The sequence below is a fragment of the Passer montanus genome, unplaced genomic scaffold (genome assembly GCF_014805655.1).
Source record: "Passer montanus isolate IOZ18808 unplaced genomic scaffold, ASM1480565v1 scaffold3, whole genome shotgun sequence".
NCBI classification, from domain to species: domain Eukaryota; kingdom Metazoa; phylum Chordata; class Aves; order Passeriformes; family Passeridae; genus Passer; species Passer montanus.
Window position 1 is genome coordinate 18,441,289 of NW_024367707.1, and position 6,000 is coordinate 18,447,288.

Below are 6,000 nucleotides of genomic sequence, written 5' to 3' on the forward strand. Positions count from 1 at the left end.
CAGAAAGACAGTTCCCTTTTTTATGTTAGTGATTTTGCTTTGTGCTGTCCGTAATTGCTGTAAACAGATCCTGCAGCTACTGAGTTATATAGTAACTAAATCATTTATCTTGGGGAAATTCTTCCTCTTCTCCTGCCAACTATTTATGTCCACCTCCCTACCACCTCACATTCCAGTCATGGCTCTGTTTGTACTCATGTATTTTTCACAGGACCAGTGGCTCAGACTGGAACATATTTGCACCTCTCTCCCTTATGCTAATGGACCTTGCTATGAATGGCCCCTTCTGTGAGGACACGCGTGAGCTCTCAGAGCTCAGCAGCATTTTGGTGGGGGCATTGACACCGAGGTACCCTGCTGCCAGCTTTATTCCATAAATAACTACAGCATCATTTTTTGGAGAGGGATGGTGAGAGTGGCGAGAAACCACAGCATCTCTTCCACCATCACCCTGTCCCAGTTAAATGACTGAATTCCATCAAAATCCTCCCCCCCTTCAGACTTCAATGCTTGTCTAAAGCAGATGGCCCCATAAATAATACATCCTAGGAAACCCGATCGCTTACCTCTGGGATGTGCTTGAGCTCCTGTCTCTCGTCATATCATCACTAGATTAGCTCTGGGAATTCTTTTAATTTAATCCTTTTAACAGGTCATGTGTGCAAGAAGCAGTGACTGGGAAATTAGATGCATTTGAGTGGGCTGTATTGTTGGTAGCCTGAAGTCAGCAGGTCCCCACTCAGTCCTTTTGGGGATTTTTTGGGCACTGCACTCAGCTGCTCACCCCCCACTACCCAAGCCCGAGGCAACGAGGCCCAGAACTGGTGTGGCTGAACGTGGGGAGGCCAGGGGAAAGGGGCCAGGGGCCAGAGTATCTGGGCAGCACCATCACATGTGGCCAGAGTGTTCTCAGCAGGAAAACTTCGAGCATGGAGGTACTTACTACCTCCACTGGGAATGGAAAATGTCGTATTTATTTTAGGATGTACGACAGAAATCTGTAAATTCCATTGTCTTTGTCTTCAGTCCCCTATGCTTATTCAAATTGTTAGATTTTAGCAGGGGCTCAGAGACATCCCACAGGATTTATTCTCACATTCATGCAAACCTCACTTCAGGTAAGTGGGAAGAAATTCTGGGTAGCAGTGATGAGGTGGATCCTTTTTACAGTTATTGCCATGGTGACGCCAGTCCTGGGGCTTCCTGCCCTCCCTGCCCTGCCACAGCCCAACTCCACACACACTGGCAAAATCTCCCTGCTTGGTTTGTGTTCACTTCATTGGAATGCCCACAAGGATGGGTGTGTAGGGTGAAGCTGGGGGAGATACGGGGTCTGTTCACATGGGGAACAGAGGCAAGAATAGGACAGCTTTCCATGCCCCATGCCTGTGGAGCCACAGCCTGGTCCATGTGGTCATACAGGCTGCAGCAGGCAAGCTCAAAGTTCCATTTCCAAAGGGTTTGGAAACCACTCTGCTTTTTTAAAAAATTGGTACCGGAAAAAAAGAGCTGGGCTTGAGTCCTTATCTGGAAATGCCTGCAGGATGCAAATATTTGAAAGTAGCATTGCTAAACCAGAATGGCTTTTAAATCATAACAAATCATATCTTGCATTTCTGCAATGCCTTTCATCCTATGTTCTCTTCACAAACATAAACACATGAAGTTCAACAACACATCTGGCAAAGCACTGTGCTGTGTGGGAGCTTTCACATCCCAGTTTGGCAGATGAGCAGACATGTGGGGTCAGTGGTGGCTGCCTGCCCCACATCAGACAGGATATCTGCAGCAGTGGCCGGAACATGGCCAAGATCTCAGCTCAAGCTGGGAGAAATCTTTCCCTGGTATCCCTGGGGATTTATTTGTCAAGAGACTTGGTCACAAATTGAGAAAATAAAATCTTGAAGACTGCAGGGGACAAAACAAACTCAACTTTTCCAGCTATCTTTTTTGAGCTTTTCTGTGTCCATCCAATGCTTTGGCAGTGTGGAGATGTCACCACATTTAGGTTTCTGTCTTCTGCACGCCCGGTTGGTATTCTGCTGGAAACCGATTATCAAGAGACACATTTACTGTGTGGCGAATCAGAATTTGTTATTATCACCACCCCATTAATTTCCACACACATCTGCTAGAATACTTGTTTCTGCCTGTGTCTCACATTTATCTTCATCTAATCCACTTTTTACTGCCCTTGTCTTAGTGCCAGCAACTATCATGAGGCACTGTAAACACTTGTTAGTTAACCATTTATGATCGCCAGCACTTCAAACTCCACATTACACTAGTTGTTAGAGTTTAGTGAGTTTAAGATCTCCTATATCATTATTATTTTTCTAAATTATAAAATAAGTCATAAGTAAGCACCCTGACATGGCCCCAGCCCCCCAGGGGCAGGAGGGAAGAGGAAGTTTGGGATTTTCAAAGAGGTCCAGGAACTGAGGAGCCCAGTTCCTCCTGGACATCTGTGGGGCTGAGCTGAGCACAGTCTGTGCCAGTTTCTTCCAGAAAGCCAAACCTAAATCCTTTGATAAGCAAATAAGTCAAGCGATTTTGCACATCCTAAGCCTTCCTCAGGTCCAACACCAGCCCAAATGTGCCCCGGCAGATCCCACTCCACTGGTTGCTGCCACCCCTCTGGTGCAGCAGGAAGGTGGAGTGGTGCCAGCTGGTAGGAAACATCAGGCTCAGCAGCCTTTCATCTCCTGTCTTTCAGCCACTGTCCAAATAGGACTTGTCCTCAGTGAAGGGGGAATGTTTCTTAAAAGACAACATATCTTGCTCTCAGAAATGGTGGCTTCATATCTGCACCTACTTCCTACAGGAAACCTGAGGTTAAAATAGCTTCTGCTAAATCAGAAGTAATTTTTCCCATACTATTTGACAGTGTCTTCCTCTGTCAAATGCAATTATTTCCTATTAATTAAAGGGCTGCACCCAGGCTCAGCGGGAACCTGGAGAAGTCCAGCTCTCAACTGAAAACTCTTCATTTCTGCTCAGCATTCAGGTACCCAAAGTTCAGGAAACCCAAGCTGACTCCCTCCACGGCGCTGCATCCCACTGGCACTCTCCTCTTTGGAGACAGAAGCAAAGCCTGGGCTCCATCATCTGAGGAGGCCGTGGGGGTGTCAGACAGGAGTGGGCAGCAGGAGTCAGCACGCCCATGCTGGCCTCTCCTCAGCGTGGTGGACACCAGCAGATGTTACTCAAAGGTTTCTTCTGGCATGATTCTGTATCTGCCAATGGGCTAAATAAAATGCAAAAGAGGTGTTGATATCATCTCTGAGCAATAAATGATTGCCTCGAAGTGCTGTGATCCATCCTGTTTGGAATTACTGCACCCTGTTGGAGTTAAATTTCCTCTTTCTGCCTTTTTCTGAAATACATATACAGTAGGCAAACATTGGCAGGATAAAAATATCCCCCCAGAACCTCCCAGGCAACTGCATGAAGCCTGGATGGAGGGAGTTTCATTGCACTAATGGCCTCATCAAGACTTGCTGGCACTGCCTGGACCTGTAGTGTTCCCCAGCCTCTCTGTGGAGCAAGCAGGCACCAGAGAGAGGAATCACTGCATTTTCATCCACACAGCCACCTGTAGCAGTGGCAAATAACAAGTATGTGCCTGTACCAGATCTAATCTGCCCCAATATCCCCTCTGCACCTGATCCCCAGTGCCTTGGCTCCTCCTGCGTGCTCGCCACTGTGTGACTCTGTATGGATCATGTGCAGGTGATCCAAAGAGAGCAGAGTGTTGTAAAGGGCATGTGTTATCACAAACTGGCAGAGGCACCCACCTTCTTTCCTCTTCAGGCTCTGCAACATCCCATTAACTTCAGCAGTAGGAGATTAGTTCTTGTGTTAAGGTTGAATTCACCTGACTTAAATTTCTACCCACTGGATCTTGTTATCCCCTTGTCTGTAGTTTTATACTACCCCACCATTCCCTTATCAGGTAGATTTTTACGTCTGCACGAACATAAGGCTGCTGAGATTTCTCCTAGGTGAGAATGACAACCTTTCTGCCTCAAGTCAAACCTGGGAAGGATTGGTCTCCAGACTGAGGGTCACCTGGACTGTTTTCCTGTGGCTCTCCCAGTATTTCCTTGTTCTTCATGCAGCATGGACCCCATACCTGGGCATCTCTCTCCAATGTAGTCTTCTGCATGTTGCACAGACAAATAGCAACATGACTGCTTCTGTTTGGTGCTCCTCTTCTTGTGCAGCATTGCCCTGGGAAGCTGTGCTGAGGAGGCTGCTCATAATCACTCTCATGGCCTGCCTGGGACAGATTCTCCTGTCTTACAGGTACTCCTTATACTTTCCAAGTGGCTATGTGCCTCTATTTTAAAAATATTTAAACATGTTTTGGATGATGACTATTAACCAGACATTATTCTTGCTCACTAACCTGTCATTATCACTGTAGTTTCATCCCCTAACTTTCCCACAATCCATTTTATTTTATAGCACAAGTTGATTATAGCACTTAATGATTTAAATAGTAGATGAAATATTGCTAGTTACAATTCTTTAATGTTTTTCTTTTTGCACAAGTCTTCTTCACTATAATTAAATATGGATCTATTCCTCCTGAAATCTGTTTCTGGTAGTGGCTTAGACTATAATGGTGGCTGCCAGAATCCTGCTCCAGACTCTTGTAGTGTAGAAGACAAGAATATTGTTGATCTCCATGCCAAAAATAAATCCCAGTGGCTTATTTAAAAGCAATTTAGCTTCTAAAGTTAAAGTTTAATTACTAAAGTATCTGAACATTTACCAGGTTAATTAGACTGGATCAGCAAAATCTCATTCAGATGTAGTGGTTTCCTCATTTCCATTTAGATATGGATCTCTTTTGGCTTTATGCTGTGAACCTTCATATCCAAGTCAGCAAAAATGCTTGCAGCCTTTTTTCTCTTCTCACTTGCTGCTTTTTTTCCCCCTCTTTCTAATTTTTGTCATTACATAATGGTATTATGCTTCACTCCCAATGTATTGTTCTATCTGAAACTCACTGAAGCTGATGAAAGTCCTTCCACTGCTCCCAGAAGGCCCTACCTGAGGCTCATAATTTATGCATTACCTCGGCTGTAAGCATCTGAGATATGTAAAGAATATAATCTCTTTCTATCATGTCTTCTTTTTGTTGCTTCTATTTTTTTCAAACACTCCATACAAGCTGTTAATGGAGCAAATGACATGGAAACATAATCTGTATTCCTGCAGGTTTTGTGGCTGTGCTTGCTGCTTATTCCTTATCACCTGAAGTGATAAAGCAGTGTTGGTGATACCATAATTGAGTTAGTGGAAGTGATTTATCAAGTTGCCAACAGAGAATGAAAACTTTCTGAATGGGGGGCACGGGGGGAAACAAGCAGCAGGAGAATATGGACTTTTCAGAAACAAGAATCTTGCAATTTATGCAAATGGTTATGTTAATGAAAATCAAGGGGGGGGAACCCATAATCACAAGAATTTTGCTTACAGAGCGGATGATAGCTTATCTAAGGAAAGGGCTTTCAAAGCTTGCCCTGAAATGTCATGTGGGTTTCATTATCTCTCTGATAAAGCCTACTGTGTAGGATCTGTTCTTCACTCCTTGCTGCTAACTGATTAGGAACAAGTCTATAATTCTTCATTATGCAGAGAAAATGTGGAAGAATCCTATACTTTAATGCAGGAACAACATACTTCTAGTGTTTCTTTCATGGAAGAAAAAATTTTTTCTCAAGAACCAAATCAAAATCCTAATAGCTTCAAAAGAAAAGCCTCAACAAAGTTTGAGACAAGCTTTTGGTTAGTTCATTTTCCTGTTCCTTACTTCTATAAATTAATATCTAATATTTGCATTGTAGGACCACTCAAAAGCCCCAAACTTGGGGCTCCATTGAGCTAAGCTCCAGATAAGCATCAAGACGTCAAATTTTGTAACTGAATGTGCACCTGACAGCTGCTGCAGCCTGTGGAATGGCAGAGCCCTGCAGCCTTCCTCGGCAG